The 22,433-nt window shown below is 40.6% G+C and overlaps 1 pseudogene; it reads left to right on the forward strand.

The window, feature by feature from the left end:
* The first annotated feature begins 2,390 nt into the window (after positions 1–2,390).
* LOC131276611 (U1 spliceosomal RNA) lies at positions 2,391–2,543 on the forward strand (annotated as a pseudogene).
* Positions 2,544–22,433: the final 19,890 nt, after the last annotated feature.

A 22,433-nucleotide genomic window follows, 5' to 3' on the forward strand; every position in this document is an offset into this window, starting at 1 on the left:
TGTCCTATAACCTTTGATATATTGTGTTCTCATTTCATTCATCTCAAAATATTTGTTGAATTCTCTTGCAATTTCTTTGAAATTGTTGTTTAATCTCCATATATTTATGAATTTTGCTTTTTCCATCCATTATTGATTTCCACTTCATTCTGTTATGATCAGAGGAAGTATTTTGTATAATTTCACTCTTTGTAAATTTATCGAGACTTGTCTTGTGACCCAGCAAATGTTCTCTCTTGGAGAAGGATCAATGAGCACTTGAAAAGTAAAGTATACCCTGCTGTTTGGGGATGCAGTGCTCCATGGGTGTTTGTTAGGTCTAGTTCATTTATCAAATTATTCTCATTCTCTTTCTTTATTTACCCTCTGTCCTGATGTTCTATTCAATACTGAGAGAAGTATATTGAAGTCTCCAACTATTATTATGGAGGCATCTATTTCTCCCTTCCCTTTTACCAGTGTGTTCCTCATGTATCTTTGGTCACTCATGTTAGCTGCATAAATATTTAGTATAGCTATTTCTTCTTGGGGAATTACCTCTTTTAAAATATATATTAAAAAAATAAATAAAATATATAATGACCATCTTCATCCTTAATAGCAGTTTTGCACTTGAAATCTATTTGTCCAATACTAATATGACTACTCCAATCTCTTTTGGTTACTATTTACATGAAGTAACTTTTTCCAACTTTTTACTTTTAATCTACTTGTGACCTTATATCTTTTTAGAAAACATATAGATGGCTCATTTTTTAAAATTCATTCTATCAGTCTCTGTCTTTTGATTGTGGAGTTTAAGCCATTAACATATAGTGTTCTTACTATAATGGCATTACTTACTTCATCCCTTTTGTCCTTCACGTCTCTCATATCATTCTATTCTCTGTCTTTTTCCCCTTTACTTTATCCTTCCTAATAATCCTCTCTTCTATATGCTTCTCCAGTTCTCACCCATGTTTTTTCCTTGCAGGCTTTAGCATTCCCTTTAGTATCTCTTGTAATTCTGGTCTTTTGGTAACATATTTCATCAATTTTCATTTGTCTGTGAAGACATTGATCTCACCCTCATTTTTGAAGTACAGTTTTGCCAGATATAGAATTCATCTCTCCTCCATGGTTTCTGATGAGGGTTTGGCACTTAAGCTTATTGAGTATCCTTTGTATGTATTGCTTTCCTTTTCTCTTGATACTTTCAGAATCTTCTCTCTCTGATATTTGTCATTCTGAATAGTAGGTATCTCAGGGTAAGCCTGTTCAGATTTATTGTGTTTGAGGTGCATTGTCCTTCTTGGATATTGATATTTATGTCTTTCATAAGGGTTGGGTAGTTTTCAATCATTATTTCCTCAAATATTCTTTCTCTCCTATTCCCAGCGTCTTCTTCTGGAGCACTGATAGTGTGCATAAACATTTCCAATTTTTATTTTTTATTTTATTTATTTATTTCTCTCCCCTTTGCCCCCACTCCAGTTGTGTGTTCTCTGTGTCAATTTTCTGTGTGTTCTTGTTTTTGTCTGCTTCTGTTGTTGTTAGTGGCATGGGAATCTGTGTTTCTTTTTGTTGCATCATCTTGTTGTGTCAGCAGTGTCCGGTGCCATTCTTGGGCAGGCTGCACTTTCTTTCACGCTGGGTGGCTCTCCTTATGGGGTGCACTCCTTGCGCATGGGGCTCCCCTATGTGGGGGGCACCCCTGCATGACAGGGCACTCCTTGTGCAGATCAGCACTGCACATGGGCCAGGTCCAAACGGGTCAAGGAGGCCTGGGGTTTGAACTGCGGACCTCCCATGTGGTAGACAGATGCCCTATCCACTGGGCCAAATCTGCTTCTCATCCTATTTTTATTCGATTTCCTGTGTCTCAGTTTCGTTTTTTCCATTCTCTTCCTTTCTGTTCTCCTGACTTTTCCAGTTCAGATGCTGTGACTTTGAAACCACTACTTCTGTCTTAGAGCAATTAAAATCTGCTCATATGTGTCACTAATGTATTTTTCATCTCATCCATCATGTCTTTCATTCTCATAAGGTCTGTTACTTTTTTTTGCAGGCTTTCAAATTGTTCTTTATGCTCACTCAGTATCTTCTTAATATCCTGTATTTCTTTAGTCATATTTTCTTTAAATTATTTGGATTGATTTAGGAGAGCTGTGTGATTATCACTTATGAATTGTCTTAAATTCTATATTTCTTGAGGTCATTTCATTTGTTTCTTTGACTGAGCCATCTCTTCCTGTGTCCTAGTATGGCTTTTCATTATTTGCTGATGTCTAGCCATCTGAAAGGTTGGTGAATTTACTCTGATTACCAAATTTTCTTTTGCTTTTTTAATTTTTTCCACAACTCTTCTTTGGTATTTGTTTCAACTTATTGTACATTCTTAAAATTTCTCTCTACTTACCTAGCAGGAGAGAAACAAAGATCCTGAAGGTGGTTTTCCCCAGGGTAAGGCCTATCCTTTCCACTCTGGATGTGCAATTTCTCCAAGCATGGGAAAATCTCCTGCCTAATTTGTGGTAGTGGGAGACTACATTTGTGTTCTCCCAATAAAAAAAAAAAACCAAATCGCCCATCTTAGGTTATCAAAATCGGACCAGGATCTCACTAATGGGATACAGATTTTCTCCCAGGGGTTAGGATATATAGGATACAGGGAGAACCAGAAACTTCTTTTCCCATGCAATTTTCAGATGTGTCAGCAGATGGCGCTGAACAGCACACATTTCCATAGAGGTTTCGATCTTGGCTTTCCTGTGTCTAGCCCTGTCCAGAGTTTTCTTATTGGGCTCTGCTGGCCAAATTCACTGATGAAAAGCCTCCCCACCCCCACCCCCCTCCATTTTACCTTGAAAGAGCTGAAAGGGAGGAAGATGTCAGTCCCCTTTCAGTCAGCTGCAGTGAGCCAGGGGTTTTACCCCAGCGTAATATCTTTGGGATGGGGGTGGGGACCCAGCCCAGATACTGTAGGCCTTTTGGGAACTGATGTATGTTGTTTTGGGTTCTTCCTCCTTCTGTACCTTACCCTCCTGGGATATGTGTACCACTGTACTGGTTTGCTAACCCCCAAAGCAGTTCCCTCAGATAGCTTTTGGCCCTTTCTCCATTGTAATTGTGAGAGAATTGAGTCTTGCCTGCCTAGTCTAATACCATCTTTCCACAATTCCCTCTCATTTTAGTTGTTTTTTCAATCTCCCCCCTTGTGGCTTTTTTTTTGCATGCTGTCTGGTCTCTGTGTCCATTCACTGTGTCTTCTTCTGTGTCTGTATTTATTTTTATTTATTACCCCCCCTTGTGGCTTTCTTGCTGTCTACTCTCTGTGTCCATTAGCTGCATGTTTTTCATGCTTTTGCTTTTCTCCCTTTTTTTTCTTGCATCACCTTACTGAATCAGCTCTCCACAACGCTTGCAGGCTGGGCAGCAATCTGCAGCATTTGTGGGCTGGGTGGCACTCAGTGGTACTTGCAGGCCAGGCGGCACTCTGCAGCATGTGGGCCAGCCTCCTTTCATAAGGAGGCCCCAGGATGTGAACCCAGGGCCTCCCATATAGTAGACAAGAACCCAACTGATTGAGCCACAGGCGCTTCCCTCTCATTTTAGTTTTGATTTGAATTTCCCTAATCTCTAATGATGTTGAGCAATATTTCATGTGTTTTTTCTCCATTTGTATTTCCTCTTTGAACAATTGTCTTTTTCAAGTCTTTTGCCCATTTTTTAAATCCAGTAGTTTGCCTTTTTATTGTTGAGCTATATAATCTCTATATAGCATGAATATTAAAAGCTTGATTGCCAAATATTTTCTCTCATTGACTTACCTGCCTTTTCACCCTTATGACAAAGTCCTTTGAGGTAGAAAAGTGTCTAATTGTGAGAGTTCCCATTTATCTATATTTTCCGTTGTTGCTTGTGCCTTGCATGTAAGGTTTAAGAAACCACCACCCACCACAGGATTTTGAAGATGTTTCTCTACAACATCTTCTAGGATTTTTATGGTTGTTAGTTTTATATTTAGACTCTTGATACATTTTGAGTTAATTTTTGTGTAAGGTGTGAGATAGGGATCATCTTTCTTTTGGATATGGCTATTGTTTTCCCAGCACCATTTGTTGAATTGACTGTTCTGATTCAGCTGGGGGAACTTGACAGCCTTGTCAAAAATCACTTGACTGTAGCTGTGAGAGTTTATTTCTGAGTTCTTTATTAAGTTCCATTGGTCAATCTGTCTGTCTTTATGCCAACACTTACTTCTTAATAAATCTTGCAATACTACTTCATGGATGTTTTCTTTCTTAAACATCACAAAATGCCTGAAGGAAAGAATCTGTAATTCCACCAATACAATTCTTGAGCTGCTCTTTTTGCCAAGAACTAGTATAGAAGATGACATTGACATACATGATTTCTACTCCACATGAGTCAACAACTGGGAGAGTAGCTATCAATAAAAATAGGTTATAATATATAAGTAGATCATATTTTGATGTTAGAAAAATAAATTTTTGTGAGCCCAGTGTAGGCACCAGTGTTGGATTTGAATATTCAAGAAAATCTTCCAAATTATTAACACCTAAGCAAGGAATTGAATGATATTCATGCTAGATTTTTTTTCTTTTTAAAAGTTTTATTAACTGTGCTCCACACACTCCATCCATAACGTACAATCCATGGCTCTCAGCCTAATTACATAACTTTGCATTCATCAACTCTGGCAAAACTGAAGGGAGAAATAGACATCTCTAGAATAATCACTGGATACTTCAATGCATCACTCACATCATTAGATAGAACAAATAGACAGAAAATCAACAAGGAAACAGAGAGCCTGAACAATATGATAAATGAGCTAGACCTAACAGACATATACAGAACATTGTGCCCAAACTCAGTAGATTATACTTTCTTCTCAAGTACCCATGGATCTTTCTCCAGGATAGACCACATGTTAGGGCACAATGCAGTTCTCAAAAAAAATAAAAAGTTTGAAATTATACAATGCACCTTCTCAGATCATAATGGAATGAAACTGGAAATCAATAACAGACATGAAAAAAGTAAATTCACAAATGTGTGGAGCCTGAAGAATACACTCCTAAATAATCAGTAGTCAAAGAAGAAATTGCAAGTGAAATCAGTAAATATATTGAGACAAATTAAATGAGAACACAACTTATTAAAACTTATGGTATACAGTGAAGGCAGTCTTGATAGAGAAATTTATAGCCTTATATGCCTATATTAAAAAAGAAGATAGAGGTAAACTCAAAGATTTAACTGAACAACTAGAGAAACAAGAAAATGAAAAGCAAACCAATCCTAGAGCAAGCAGAAAGGAAGAAATAATAAAGATTGGAACAGAAATAAATGAAATTGAGAACAAAACCAAAGGATGGTTCTTTAAGAAGACCAATAAAATTGACAAATCCTTAGCTACACTAACAAAGAAAAAGAGAAAAGATGCAAATAAATACAATCAGAAATGAAGGGGGGAAACTGACCCCTCCAAAATAAAAAGGACCATAAGAGGATATTATGAGAAACTTTGTCAACAAAACAAACAACTGAGATGAAATGTACACATTCTTAGAAATGCACATACAACCTACACTGACACTACAAGAAATACAAGAACTTAACAAACCAATCACATTTAAGATTGAATCTGTCATCAAAAATCTTCCAGCAAAGAAAAGTCCAGGACCAGATGGCTTCACAGATGAATTCTACCAAGTACTTCAAATAGAATTAACACCAATCCTATATAAACTCTTTCAAAAAATTGAAGAGGAGGGAAAATTACCTAACACATTTTATGAAGCCAACATCACCCTAATAAGAAAGCCATATAAACCTACTACAAGTAAAGAAAATTAGAGACCATTCTCTCTAATGAACATAGATGTAAAATTTTCAGCAAAATACTTGCAAAGAGAATCCAATAGCCTATCAAAAGACATATACATCACAACCAAGGGGATTTATTCCTGGTATGCAAGGCTGGTTCAACATAAGAAAATCAATCAGCATAATATGCCACATTAACAAATCGAAGGGGAAAAATGCACACAATCATGGCAATTGGTGCAGAAAAGGCATTTGACAAAATTCAACATCCTTTTTTGATAAAAACACTTCAAAAGATAGGAGTAGAAGAAAAATTCCTCAATATGATAAAAAGCATATATGAAAAACCCAGACCCAGCATCACACTCAATGGGGAAAAGTTGAAAGCTTTTGCTCTAAGATTGGGAACAAGACAAGGATGCCCGCTGTCACCATTGTTATTTACTATTGTACAAGAAGGTCTAGGAGTGTGAAGCTGGTGGGAGAGGGTACAGGCTGCGGCTGCTCTGGCTGCTGCCTCTGCTGGTCTCAAAAACAGTTTTTTGAGCATTAGAAATTCTTCAGAACCAGGCTGTTTCAGGATTTTGCAGGGCAGAAGGTGTCTGGACATCGATTTCATGGGAAGGTAATAGAGAAAATTCGTGTTAAAGATAAAATTGAGGCTCTCTTAGCAGAGGTGGGGGCTGTGCCCCAGATGCTCCCTCCTAGGGTGGGCAGAGCCATGGCACCAGTGCAATTCCTGGAGGCTCTGCAGTACTGGGGAATTCGTAAGCCCTGAGTGGGCTATTGGGGGGGCTAACAGGGCAGGAGGCCTTTGCAGACCAATTTGGGGAGATAGACGGGAGTTTTATTGCGAGGCGGGGAATTTTTGATTGCGGACACAAATAATAGCGCTTCTGGCTAGAGCCCCACCCCCAAGGCCAGCTGCTGATCTGCAGTGGCCTTAAATCACTCGCAGCAAAGAGACGTCATCAGGAGGCTATTTCGGGGAACAGCAGGGTGGGAGGCAGCTGGAAACCAATTAGGGGAATTTTTTGCGAGGCGTGGGATTTTTTATTTCAGACACGGATACAGCGCTTCTGGCTAGAGCCCCGCTACCCAGAGCCTAGCTGTGGATCTACAGCCTCCTTAAATTGGCTGCAATATAGAGGCGCCCCCAACTGGCTGTTTTGGGGGCTTGCAGGGCAGGAGGTGTCCTAAAGTTGAATTGGTGATACAGCCACAGAAGAGACCCTAGTGAAAGGGGGAAGTGTGGGTTTTGGAAACATAGGTCAGAGTTTGTGGACATGACTGCTCCCATAGGACTGGTACCCAGCTGTGGGGATCCCTGAAGGCTGTGTTGCACTGCGGTGCTCCCAGGCTCTGTTTTTTTTTTTTTTTTTTAATTTATTTTTATTTATTTAATTCCCCTCCCCTCCCTCGGTTGTCTGTTTTCTGTGTCTTTTTGCTGCGTCTTGTTTCTTTGTCCGCTTCTGTTGTCATCAGTGGCACGGGAAGTGTGGGTGGCACCATTCCTCGGCAGGCTGCCCCCTCCTTCATGCTGGGCGGCTCTCCTTATGGGTGCACTCCTTGCGCGTGGGGCTCCCCTACGCAGGGGACACCCCTGTGTGGTACGGCACTCCTTGCGCGCATCAGCACTGCGCATGGCCAGCTCCACACGGGTCAAGGAGGCCCGGGGCTTGAACTGCGGGCCTCCCATGTGGTAGACGGACGCCCTAACCACTGGGCCAAAGTCCATTTCCCGCTCCCAGGCTCTGTTAACCAGATTTGAGGTTGCCAGGTCTGTGTCCCTTAAACCCTGGTGGCCCACACCCCAGAGACTCACACCTCTTGAGTCTGCAATATCACAGACTTTCCATCCCTGAATTCACCACACCATGAGGCCCATCTGAGGTCCTTGATTGTCCTAGCCCTCAACGTTTGCGGTTTTTTTTTAAAATTTAAGTTTAAATTTTTAATTTTTTAAGTTTTTATTGTCTTGGTTGCTAATATTGCATTATTTCCTAGTCTTTTCTCCCATTGTATCCCCCAAGGTCTTTATTTTTCATTTATTTAGGGTTTTTTTGTTGTTGCTGCTGTTGGTGTTCTATATCTCCTTTTCTTTTCCTTACTTGTTCCCCTCCCTTTTCTTTACCCCCTTTTTTCTTTCTTTCTTCTCTCCTTTTTTTTCTCTCTCTCATTTCTCTTCTCCCTCATTTTCTTCTTATTTTATTTTATCTTAATTATACAATAGGTTTTGCAGGGAACATCTCACATTTGCTGGGTTTCCTCATCCTCCATTGCCTCATTTCTGTGTGAATTGATTTTGGCTACCTACACTATCCCCTTTCCCCCACATCTTGATATCCTCCATCATCTACTGTCTCTCCTATATTCCACCTCTCTTTCTTTGATCCCCAAATTGTCTAACTCTTAATTTCTAATACCTTTGTTTTCTTTTCTGTCTTTTATCCACTCTTGAAATTATTGCCTTTCTTTTCTCTTTCCCTCTCTCACGAAAACACTAGCCTATTATTTCATACCATATTCCTCCCATATTCAGTCGACTACCTCATTATAAGTACTCTACTTACTGCTATAACTCTAACACAACTTACATGAATCTAATATCCATCCTCCCAGATCTCATATTGTTGTTCTGTTAACATTTATTACCAATACTACTTTAAACATTTTCCTTTCTTACACAATTGCCTTTCCCTGGCGCTAATACTTTCCTTCAAAGTGAACTCAGCCAGCAATAAGAAATTAGAATAAGAAGAACAAAGTGACAAACAGAAGATAGAATACTTATGCAAAAACAACACTAATTAATCCCCAAGACTAGACAAAGAAGCTGAGGAACTGATTAAACCCATCAAGATAAAATGATGACCAGACAGCAAGAAAAATCTACAAACCAAACCAGTAATCAGGAAAACATGGCTGAATACAATGAACAAACTGAAAACCAGGAAGGGGAACAGAACTTTGCACAAGTAATTAAAGATCTCAGAACATATATCACAGACAAATTTAATGAAGTAAAGGAAGAGGTTAACAACATGAAGATAACATTTGGAGGGGAAATTGCAGACATAAGCAAAAAGATAACAGATATGATGGGAATGAACACTACAGTTCAAGAAATCAAAAACACACTCACAGCAAATAGCAGCAGATTAGAAGAGGCAGAGCAGAGAATTAGCGATGTGGAAGACAGAACATCAGAAATCAAATAGATAGTAGAATTGATCGATAAAAAATAGAAAAAATCCAGCTAGGACTTAGGGACCTGAATGACCATGCAAAATGTGCAAACATATGTATTATAGGCATCCCAGAAGGAGAAGAGAAGGGAAAGGGATCAGAAGGAGTATTGCAGGAAAGAATGGCTGAAAACATCCCAAATCTACTGAAAGAGACAGATGTACATATCCAAGAAGCACAGCGCACTCCACTGGTCATAAACCCCAACAGGCCCACCCCAAGACATATACTTGTCAAATTATCCAATGCTCAAGACAAAGAGAAAATTCTAAAAGCAGCAAGAGAAAAGAAAACCATCACATACAAGGGAAGCTCCATAAGATTAAGTGCTGATTTCTCATCTGAAACCATGGAGGCAAGAAGGCAGTGGTATGATATAGTCAAGGTACTAAAGGAAAAAAATTTCCAACCAAGAATACTCTATCCAGCTAAACTAGCATTCAAAAATGATGGAGAGTTCTAAATATTCACAGATAAACAGAAACTGAAAGAGTATACCAACAAGAAACTTCCCCTTCAAGAAATTCTTAAGGGAGTTCTGCAGGAAGAAAGGAAAAAACAGGACAGGCAGAGTTGGAGGAGAGTGTAAGAGCAATAAAAAAGACAAAAAGAGAAGAAAAAACAAATTATGACAAACACAAGTCCAATCAAAATATGGCTAACATAAATAATTCCTTGAAAGTAATAACACTGAATGTCAACGGATTAAACTCACCTATCAAAAGATTCAGACTGGGACATTGGATAAGGAAATATGACCCATCTATATGCTGTCTACAAGAGACACATCTTAGACCCAGAGATTCATGGAGGCTGAAAGTGAATGGTTGGAAAACAATCTTACAAGCAAACAATAACCAAAAAAAGGCAGGAGTAGCTATATTAATATCAGACAAAATAGACTTTAAATGCGAAACAATTGTGAGAGACAAAGAAGGATACTACATATTAGTGAAAGGGACAATCTGTCAAGAAGAACGAATAATCATAAATAGTTATGCTCCTAACAAGGGCGCCTCTAAATACATGAGGCAAACAATGGAAAAACTAAGTGAAAGAATAGATGTATCTACAATTATAGTGGGGATTTTAATACACCACTATCAACTCTGGACAGAACATCTCAAAAGACAATCACTAAAGAAACAAAATATTTGAACAGTATATTAGAGGAGCTGGATCTAATAGACATATACAGATCATTACACCCAAACAGAGCAGTATATACATTTTTTCCCAAGTGCACATGGATCATTCTGCAAGATAGACCATATGCTAGGCCACAAAGAAAGGTTAATGAATTCAGAAAGATTGAAATCATACAAAATAATATCTCTGACCAGAGTGGAGTGAAGCTGGAAATCTGCAAGGGCCATAGGCCCAGATTTCACACCAAGATATGGAAATTAAACAGCACATTCTTAGAAAAACAGTGGGTCAAAGAGGAAATCTGAAAAGAAATCAATGACTACCTTGAAGCAAATGATCATGATAACACAACATAAAAAAATTTATGAGATGCAGCAAAAGCAGTACTGAGAGGGAAATTTATAGCCATAAATTCATACATCAAAAAAGGAGAAAGAGCAAAAATTGAAGAACTAACTGCACATTTGAAGGAATTAGAAAAAGAAAAAAGTAATCCCACGGGAAGAAGAAGGAAGGAAATAACAAAGATAAGAGAACTAAATGAACTAGAAAATAAGAAAGCACTTGAAAAGATAAACAAGACCAAGAGCTGGTTCTTTGAGAAGAGCAATAAAATTGACAAACCTTTCGCGAGACTAACAAAGAAAAAAAGAGAGGAGATGCAAACACACAAAATAAGAAATGAGAAAGGAGATATCACCACTGACCCCACAGAAATAAACACTATCATAAGAGGATACTTTGAAAAACTATATTCCAACAAAAATGACAATTCAGAGGAAATGGACAAATTCCTAGAAACACATAAACAGCCTATATTGATGAAAGAAGAAACTGAAGATCTCAACAAACCAATCACGAGTAAAGAGATAGAATCAGCCATTAAACCTCCCAACTAAGAAGAGCCCAGGGCCAGATGGCTTCACAGGTGAATTGTACAAAACATTCCAGAAAGAACTAACTGCTGAAACTTTTTCAAAAAATCGAAACAGAAGGAACATTGCCTAACTCCTTCTATGATGCCAACATTACTCTAGTACCAAAACTAAACAAGGACACCACAAGAAAGGAAAATTACAGACCAATTTCTCTAATGAAACTAGACGCAAAAATACTTAACAAAATACTTGCTAATCATATCAACAACACATTAAATGAATTATACACCACGACCAAGTGGGATTCATTCCAGGTATGCAAGGACGGTTCAACATAAGAAAATCAATCAATATAATACACCATATAAACAGATTGAAGGAAAAAAATCACATGATTATATCTATAGATGCAGAAAAAGCATTTGACAAAATACAGCACACTTACTTGATAAAAACATTGCAAAAGATTGGAATACAAGGAAATTTTTTGAACATGATAAAGAGTATATGTGAAATATCCACAGCCAACTTTGTTTACAATGGAGAAATCCTAAAATCCTTCCCAGGAACAAGACAAGGATGCCCACTCTCTCCCCTTCTATTTAACATTGTCTTAGAAGTACTTGCTCGAGCACTGAGGCAAGAACCAGATATAAAAGGCATTCAAATTGGAAAGGAAGAAGTCAAAATTTCATTATTTGCAAACGACAGGTTCCTATACATAGAAAACTCTGAGAGGTCTACAACAAAGCTTCTAGAACTCATAAATGAGTTTAGTAAAGTCGCAGGTTATGAGATCAATGCGTGAAAATCAGTAGCATTTCTGTACACCAATAATGAGCAAGATCAGGAGGAAATCAAGAAAAAAATACCATTCACAATAGTAAATTAAAAAATGAAATATTTAGATATAAATTTAACTAAAGATGTAAAAACCTTATACACCAAAACTATACAAGACTGTTCAAGGAAATCAAAGAAGACCTAAATAAATGGAAGAATATTCCCTGTTCATGGATAGGAAGACTAAATATTATTAAGATGTCTGTCCCACCAAAATTGATCTACAAATTCAATGCAATCCCAATAAAAATCAACACAGCCTTCTTTAAGGAACTAGAAAAACTAACTATGAAATTTATTTGGAAAGAAAAGAGTCCCCAAAAAGCCAAAGACATATTGAAAAAGAAAAACGAAATTGGAGGAATCACACTACCTGATTTCAAAATATTCTACAAAGCTTCAGTAGTGAAGACAGCATGGTATTGGCATAAGGAGAGACTCACAGACCAATGGAATTGAATTAAAAGTTCTGATATAGAACCTCATATATATAACCATATAATATTCGGTTAATCCACCAAACCCTCTCAACTGGGAAAGAATGGCCTATTCAACAAATGGTGCCTGGAGAACTGGATATCAATATGTAGAAGAATGAAAGAGGATTACCATCTCACACCTTGTACAAAGATCAACTCAAGATGGATCAAAGACCTAAATATAAGAGCCAAGACCATAAAGACCTTGGAAAGCAGAGTAGGGAAACATCTACAAGACCTTGTAATAGGAAATGGCTTCATGAACTTCACACCAAAAGCACAAGCAGCAAAAGAACAAATAGATAAATGGGACTTCCTCAAAATTAAAGTCTTCTGCACCTCAAAGGAGTTTGTCAAGAAAGTAAAAAGGGAACCTACACAATGGGAGAAAAAATTTGGCAACCATATATCTGATAATAGACTTACAACTTGCATATATGAAGAACTCCTATAACTTGAAAATAAAAAGATAAACAACACTTTTAAAAAATGGGAAAAGGATTTAAACAGACACTTTTCCAAAGAAGAAATACAAATGGCTAAAAAGCACATGAAAAAGTGCTCCAAATCATTAGCTATCAGGGAAATGCAAATCAAATCTACAATGAGATACCATCTTACTCCCATAAGACTGGCAGCTATGAAAAAAACAGAAGAATACAAATGCTGGAGAGGATGTGAAGAAATGGGAACACTCATCCACTGCTGGTGGGAATGCCGAAGGATCCAGCCATTCTGGAGGACAGTTTGGTGGTTTCTCAAAAAACTAAACATAGATTTGCCATATGACCCAGCAATTCCACTGCTGGGTATTTACCCAGCAGAACTGAAGGCAGGGACACAAACTGATATATGCACACCAATGTTCATAGCAGCATTATTCACTATCGCCAAAAGTTGGAATTGACCCAAATGCCCATCAACAGATGAGTGGATCAATAAAATGTGGTATATACATACAATGGAATACTACTCAGCTTTAAGAACAAATACAGTACAAACACATGTGATAACATGGTGAATCTTGAGAACCTTATGTTGAGTGAAGCAACCCAGGCATTGAAGGACAAATACTACATGACCTCAATAATATGAAATAAGCAAGCTGCCTCAGAGAGCTAGAGACTGGAAGATAGGCTTACAGGGAATCGGGGGGTAGAGGAAGAATGTAAGCTGATATTTACATGGGTGAAATCTATGATAAACTGGAGGTAAGTATGTGTACAAGGAAGGGATAAAATGGGGGCATAGGGTTACCTTTGGGTGGGGCTATGCAGGTTTGAGTGTGGCTAGGGATGGGCGGATGGGTAATATTGCCCAAGAAATTGGGGGGAGGGTGGGGCAACACACGAACATAGGAGATTGTCAGGTGTTGGTTGAGAGTATAATGCTGAGAAAACCTTTTCAAAATATAATTAGGAAAGTTACCTGTTTAAGATACTCAAAGGGGATAACCTGATGCAGGACAGACTCCTAGGGCATACGTGAATGCTCATTTTGCCAGAGTGGGTTATACCATTGGGTAGAGACCCATATAATGAGAGTGAAGGTAGACCCACATCCTGGGGAGGACTAATGCCATCAAATAGAGGGAACTGTATCCCTCAAGAGAAATGGTGGCTCCCAGGGCATTAGGGCAGTTGAGCGGGTCAGGCCCTCAGCACTGTTGCAAGTATCTCTGAACGTGGCTCCTCAGGAAATGAAGATTGACTGTCACTGTGGGACCTAAGGGGAGGGGGAAATAGATATTGAATAGATGGAACCAGAGTAAATGTGAGGGCAAGGGAAGTGTTTCACAAGAGTTCACAAGGATGGATATAAAACATGTACTATTACACCAAAAACATAGGGGATGACAGACTAATAATGTAAACCATAATGTAAAACATAGGATAACTAAAAAATTTTAGAAAACTGTATAGCCTAGAGTATAAACCACAATGTAAACACAAATGTTACCTTGTTTGAAAGCTATTGTCTCAATATCTGTACATCAGTTTTCAGTAAATATGATATGAATAAGTTAAAAGATTATCTCTGTGGAAGGGAAATGGTTTTATAATGGATATGTGGGAGTACTGTATATTGTATATATGAATTACTGTGATCTAAGGCTCTTGTGAAGAGAAGCTCAATAATTAGGGAAAAAAGAAAAGATAAAGATAGGATGCAGAATTTTTCCAAATCAATATATATTCTATATCTAACCTTTAAACTCATCGCTATATTCCATTTTACTATTAAGAGAACCTGACATTATATTGGGCTTCACTGTTCAGGAAGCTTTGGATCACAGAGTGGTTCAACATTGGCAGTGGAGGAATACTGGTATGGGATGTTATTGACAGGGGACATATGGTTGACAGGGAGTTATACAGGACATGTGTCCAGGGTGCATGGAAATGTTTGGATATACTCATAGTGGAAACAATTAAAAACAACAGCTGGGGGGCACTGGGTTCCTTGCTGGGGGGGGCTCTGTCGTGGTCCCTAGGGGAGCAGCAGCAGTCCCCGAAGTGCAATGGCAAGGACGAGGAAGGATTGAGGTTCCAACAGTGACCCCCTGATACTAATGACTATGCTTGTGAGCCTATACACCGGAAATAAGAACAAGGCCTAGAGCAGCACTGTGCCTAAGAATTTCCTACTTACAGCCTCCGTGTTACTCAAATGTGGTCAGTCTTGAAGCCAAACTCAGCATGTAAATGCAGTGCATTCCCCCCAGCATGGGACATGACACCTGGGGATGAGCCTCCCTGGCACCGAGGGATCACTCCCAAGTACCAGCAGATGACGTAACTAGAAAGTGACCTTGAATTAAAGGTTCAATGTGGATCAGCAGAATATCCCTGTCTACATATAATAACAGGAGTTAAAAATGCTGTTTGACCTAAAGTAAGGGGGAAATGGAAAGGACAAATGAGTTTATATGGCTATGAGTCTCTAAAAAAGAGTCTGGAGGTTATCAGAAGGATTGCCCTTATGCACATCTGAGCAGAGTCCCAGGGACAGATAAAGTAGATACAACCCCAGGTATTGGTTCTTTTGAGGGCTAAAGAGACCCGCAGGTTCTATGGTCATAGCAGATGGAGTTCACTGCCCTGTCAGTTGGCCCTTCTTTGTAGCTGGTGTTTTTGTATGATGGAGCTGGACTCAGATGCGATCTCTTTTCACAAGTCTTTCATGCTACTTTACTGGAATTGTATTTGGTGGTGGGGGTTAAGATATATCTAGGGGATTTGAATCTCTGGACTGACAATATGATAACCAGGCCCTGAGCCTCAACAGACTTCAGCTCCTACACTCTGATTTATTGGACTTACCCCACTCAGCTAACATGGAGTTGAAGAATGTCAACCACCACACCATGGAGCCTGGAGTGCTTACAACTGAAAGCAGGAGGATTGCATCCAGTATCCATGTGGAATCTAAGCCCCCTCTTGACATAGATGTGGAATGGACACAACCAAGCCAAGGTCCACAGGAAGGAGGAATACAGTAAGGAATAGAGTGGACTTAAAGATATTTGATTCATGAACTATTGTGGTTAATAATCGAGAAAATGTGCCATTGGTGTGGAAAAAGTGGCCATGGTGGCTGCTGGGTGCGGGGAATGGGAGGAAGAGATGAGATGTGGAGGCATTTTTGGGACTTGGAGTTGTCCTGAGTGGTGCTGCAGGGACAATTGCTGGACATTGTATGTCCTCCCATAAAGAATAATTAAAAATTTAAAAATATACTTGAATAAAACATAAAAACTTGTTTGAGTCATGTAAGCCTGTCACTAACCTCACTGATATGACCTGAGCTTATAGAGCCTAGGTTATCAGGAGACAGAAGGGAGGGTCCTGGGTGAGTGGATGCTCACCCTGGGTAGAGCCTGTGACGAAGTAGACGGGGTGAAGGTGGAGCCCAGATGGGTGGGGTGGACAGCGTTGGAGTGTGAGGCTGATCAGGATGTGGGCCAGGAGGAACTGTCTGTGCAACTGCGGGGAGGACTGAAGGAAGCAACAGGTGAACACTGGGGATGTGTAAGTCTGTGCTTGAAACTAAAGTGGTGGGAATGTTCTTTTGGCAAATATCGCAGGGGAGGGTCATTGGTTCTTGGTGTCAGTGGTGGGGGATACATGGGAAAGGGTGTGCCTAAGTGGGTGAAGATTCACACAGATTCACACAGTAAGCAAGAAATAATAAACTCCTATCCCAGGGAGTCCTGCTACATTCTCAAATAGAGGGGCAAGAATCCCTCCATAGGCAGTGCCTAATAAAAGAAAACAGACCAATATATGAGGCCCTCAATATTTATGCCTGTAACTCTGAACCTTATTTTAAATAACTGAAACTTAGCGGTTACTGTAAGTTCCGAGTGGAAGGAGAAGGAAGAATAGGTGGAACATAGGGAATCTTCAGGGCATTGGAATTGGTCTGCAGGATTTTGCAGTGAGATACAGGCCATTATACACTTTGTCAAAACCTATAAAATTGTACAGTGCAAAGTGTAAACCATAATGTATACAATGGAAATGCTTAGTAGCAATGTTTCAACATTTGTTCATCAAATGTAACAAATGTACCATACTCATCAAAGATGTTACTAATGGGATAATATATGAAGAGAAGGGGATGGGGTATATGGCATTTCCCTGTATGTATGTAACTTTTACATAATTTAAAACTTCTTTAAAAATAAAGGGAACAATCAGAAAAAGAGTAAATGATATATTCCACCTATCAGTAAAATTAAAAATATATCACCTATCTACAATGGTAAAAATAACATGACTCTGGCATAAAGATATTCATATAGACCAATGGAACTGAATGGATGGCTCAGAAACAGACCCTTGCCTCACAGGTCAGGGGATTTCTGACAAGGCAGTCAAGCCCCCCAGCTGGGGCAGAGTAGTTTATTAAAAAATGGTGTTGGGAGAACTTGATAGTCATATCCAAAAGAAAGAAAGTGGATCCCTATCTCAATCCTCATACAAAAACTAACTCAAAATGGATCAAAGACCTAAATATAAGAGTAGAACCATAAAATTCATCCAAGAAAACACAGGCATACCTCTCCAAGACTTGGTGGAGGTGGTGGTTTCCTAAATGTTCCACTGAGAGCAGGAGCAATGAAGGTAAAGGGGAAATGGGACTTCCTCAGCCTTCAACACCTTGGTGCTTCGAAGGGCTTAGTCAGGTGGTGAAAGGGCACCCCCTCAGCGGGAGAAAACAGATGGAGCCACGCGTCCTGGAAGGGCTGATAGCCACGCTACCTCAGAAATATCTATGCAGCTAACGGAAAGCCTCAGAATCCATAAGAAAAACTGTGGCAGGTTTCCAGAAGATGATTGGAACCCGCATTGGGGCTGCCCGAGTCCCCGTGGAGTGTGGGGCGAGGGGCCCCCGCCCGGTGCCCGCTGAGCGCCCGCTGACGCCCGCCTCGGCCGCCTCCCCTCGGGCTGGCAGCGGGAGGCTGGCGGGACGCGGGCGCGGGCCCTGCAGGATCCGCGGCGGCCTCCGGGGGAACCCTCAGCTGCCGGGTCTGCTCCTATCTGGGAGCTGAGCTGGTCGGGCTGGTCGGTGGTGGAGGCGGCCGCCTGCGAGTGCGGGTGACACGCTGGCCTGGCGCGCTCGCTCACTCGCTCCCTCTCTCCCCCCTCTCTCCTTCCCTCTATCCCTCCCTCTTTCCCTCTCTCCTCTCTCTCCACCTCTCCCTCTCTCCCTCCTCCTTCTCCCCCTCTCTCCCCCCTCCATCTCTCTCTCTCCCCCTCTCTATCTCCCCCTCTCCCTATCCCTCCCTCTCCCCCTCTCCCCCTTTCCTTCCCTTTCTCCTTCCCTCTCCCCTCTCTTTCCCTCTCTCCCTCTTTCCCTCTTTTCCTCTCTTTCTCCCCCTCTCTCCCTCCTCCCTCTCCCCCTCCCTCTCCCCTCTCTATCTCCCCCCTCTCCCTCTCCCCCTCTCTCCTTCCCCCCTCCTTCCCTCTCTCCCCCTCTCTCCTTCCCTCTCTCCCACTCCCCCTCTCCCTCTTCCCCTCTCCCTCTCCCCATTGCCCCTTCTCCCCCTCTCTATCTGCTCCCTCTCCCTCTCTTTCTCTCTCCCCTTCTCCCTCTTTCCCCCTCTCCCTCTCCCCTTCTTCTTCCCCTGTCTCCCCTCTCCCTCTCTCCTCCTCTCCCTCTCTCCCCCTCTCCCTCTCTCTCCCTCTCTCTCCCTCCCTCTCTCCTTGACCCGCCCCCCGCCCTGCCCCCTGGTGGGCATCATTCTTGACTGTGGCGCGTCCTGGGCTGTGGATATAAATTTGGGAATTCCTGGCGCAGAGACAGTTTTAGGTGGAATTTACATTCCTGGGTGTGGGGTTTACAGCTGGAGACGAGAGGAGGCCTGGAGCCCTTCAGCATAAAGACTTCGGGGAAACAGGAAGACTCAGCACAGGAGACGGAGGGGGGCTGGCGGCGAGGCCGGGGGACCCCGAGTGGGTTCAAGACGAGGGAACTGTCAGACCCCTGAGGGCGCTGGGTTTTCACACCCGTCTCCCTGCACCGACGTTGTTGGTCCACATCGACACGTCCTACAATTCCTCCAGAGGGGACAGTCGAGGGCGGGGAGGGACCCCGCGCTGTGCGTTGGCCCCTTCAGTCGTTGTCGCGCACGGTCCCCAGTCACCACTACAGCTGACACTGAACCAGACAGGCAGGCACCGCTCCTGAGGGCCGGGCCCAGCGGCGGCTCCGGGGGAGCGGAGGCCCCGCCACTGCCCCTGGGGAGGGGGCGTCGCCGCCCCCAGGGCTCCGACTCCCGGCCACCCCGGTTGCCCTCTGTCTGTGGACCTGTGAATCCTACAAAGTTTTTCCCTGCATCCTTTTCATGTAACTCTCTGCCCACCAATTCATGTTTTGTGCACTCCAAATCCAGTGCAGATATCAGCACACTGTGCTGAAGTCTTTTTGATCTGTGACTCCATACATAATACCCACTTCTATGCCATGTCTCTTTTCCTCTCACACACATCCAGGCCCACAGTGAAAATAAAGTGCCTCTTCTTTTATTTTTCCTCTCTATCCCATAAAACATTTAGTTTGAGCACCATCCTTGAGCCTCCTATAAATGTTTGACATCAGTTAGTCAAGCAATTAGAGCACTGCTCTAAGTTTGTACTTTGAAAGCATTAAGCCTGTATCTGTCCACCCACCTGTGTTTTTACATCGCACCAGTCCTCTGCTCACCAGCAGTGATGAGTATCTCTGAGAGTGCACAGTATAGGAAGAGCTCAGAATTAAGCTCCAAAGACAGGGTGATAACTTCTTGGACTTCTTTCTGCTAGGAGGAGAAAAAGTGCACCTATATCAGTAAAGAACTCTTGCTTTGGGCAAAAAGCTCAAAAATAGTCTCTGAAGCCTGCAAAGCATCTTACAAGTATCATTATTGTGGTGTCCCTTTTATCTGCAGAACCTCAGAAACTGTAAGTTCCTGGGAGCCTTCTTGGGCCTTAGTGAGTTCCCTGCAGCACATAAAATGCTTAGCAAAACTTCATGTGACTGCTCACATCATGAGATGCAGCAAAAAGATGTCTCTTCATATCCTTATCACCTTTCACCACTGCCTCATTGGACATCCTGTTAGCGTGTACTTTTATAAGTGGGTGAGGTGGCCTACTCTGCACATGACAATGTCTTCAAGGGAGGAACAGAGAGAAGAATGTGAGGTATGTTTCAGGCTTGAGCCTAAAAAAATTTGGGAGATAGGAGGCAGGGGCCTGGGAATGAGACAGGAAATGAAGTCAGTGGGAGGAGGGAGCCAGGAAGCCAGTGAGCAGAAGCTTTAAAAACTATAGGGGGTGGGGGTGAATCAATAAGAGGCAGGAAAATGGAAAATTCATATATGTATAGAGATTAGCTAAGATAAGTTTAAATAATCAGTGCGAGGAGGAAATTTTGAGAGAAATCAATATCACAGGACAAATGACAATGAGAATACAACATCAAAACCTATGGGATTCAATGAAGGCAGTGCTGAGAGAGAGACTTATAGCCCTCAAAGCTTACAGTAAAAAAGAAAAAGGAGATAAAAGCAATGACCTAACTACACTACTGGAGGAACTAGAAAAAGAACAGCAAACTAATCCCAAAGGAAATAGAAGGAATGAAATAACAAAGATCAGAGCAGAAATAAATGATCTGACATAAAAAAAATAGAATTAACAAAAACCAAAGATTGGTTCTTTGATAAGAGTAACAAAATTGAGAAACCCTTAGCTAGACTCAAAAAAAAAAAAAAGGTGCAAAGAAATGAAATAAAAAATGAAAATGGCAGCATTACTACTGACCCCATAGAAATAAAAGAGATCATAAGAGGATACTTTGAACAACTGTGTGCCAAAAAGCTGGACAATGTAGATGAAGTGAAAAAATTCCTAGGAACATCTGAACATCCTAAACTGATCCTAGAAGAAATAGAAAATCTCAACAAACCAGTCACAAGCAAAGAGATGGAAACAGTCATCAAACAACTCCCCCAAATGAAAAGCCTAGGACCACATGTATTTATAGGTGAGTTCTACCAAGCATTCAAAGAAAATTTAATACCAGTCTTACTCAAGCTCTGCCAAAAAATTGAACAAGAAGGAATATTACCAAACTCAGTCTGTGAAGCCAATATCACCCTAATACCAAAGCCAGATAAAGATATTTTAAAAAGAAAATTACAGACCCATATCTCTAATGAACATGGATAGAGAAATCCTCAATAAATACTTGCTAATTGAATCCAACAACACATTAAAAGAATTATCATGATCAAGTAGGTTTTGTATCAGGCATGGAAGGGTGGTGTAACACAAGATAATCAATCAGCATAATACACCACATAAGTAAATGAAAGAAGAAAAATCCCATGATATTATTGATTGATGCAGAAAAGGCATTTGACAAAATACAGCATCCGTTCTTGATAAAAATATTACAAAAGATGGTAATTGAAGGAAACGTTCTCGACTTGATTAAGGCCATATATGAAAAACCATCAGCTAACATTGTACTCAATGGTACAATACTGAAAGCATTCCCATTGAGATCAGGGACAATACAAGGATGCCCACAGTCACCATTGTTGTTCAATATAGTGCTACAGGTTCTAGCTAGAGCACTCAGGCAAGAGAAAGAAATAAAAGGCATCCAAATCAGAAAGGAAGAAGTCAAATTTTCACTATTTGCAGATGATGTGATCCTATGCCTAGAAAGTCCTGAAAAATCTACAACATTGCTAGAGCTAATAAATGATTTCATTACAGTGTCAGGATACAAGATTGATATGCAAAAATCAGTGGTGTTTCTATACAATTGTAATGCACAATATGAGGAGGAAGTCAGGAAAAAATTCCATTTATAATAGCAACTAAAAGAATCAAATATTTAGTAATAAACTTAATTGAGGATATAAAGCACTTCTTTTCAGAAAACTACAATGCATTGCTAACAGAAATTTAACAAGACCTCGATAATTACAAGAACATTCACACTCATAGATTGGAAGTCTATCTGTCATTAAGATGTCAATTCTACCCAAATTGATATACAGATTGAATGAAATCCCCCCAAAAATTACACCATCATTTACTAAACAAATGGAAAACACAATTATCAAATTTACTTGGAAAAGTAAAAGGCTTGAATAGCCAGAAACATCTTAAAATGGAAAAGCAAAATTGGAGGACTCTTACTTCTGAACTTTAAATCATATTACTAGCTATGCTGGTTAAAAACAACAACAACAACAACAACAGCATGGTACTGGTATAAAGAAAGAAATATAGATGAGTGGAACTGAACTGATGTTTTAAAAACAGACGCACTCATCTGTGACTCAGTGATTTTTAACAAGCCTATCAAACCCACCTAGCTGGGGCAGAACAGTCTATTCACCAAATGGTGCTGGGAGAACTGGATATCTAGCCAAAAGAAAGAAAGAGGACCCCTATCTTGCACCTTATACAAAAAAGTAACTCAAAATGTATCA

This window comes from Dasypus novemcinctus, chromosome 29, assembly GCF_030445035.2.
Source record: "Dasypus novemcinctus isolate mDasNov1 chromosome 29, mDasNov1.1.hap2, whole genome shotgun sequence".
NCBI classification, from domain to species: Eukaryota; Metazoa; Chordata; class Mammalia; order Cingulata; family Dasypodidae; genus Dasypus; species Dasypus novemcinctus.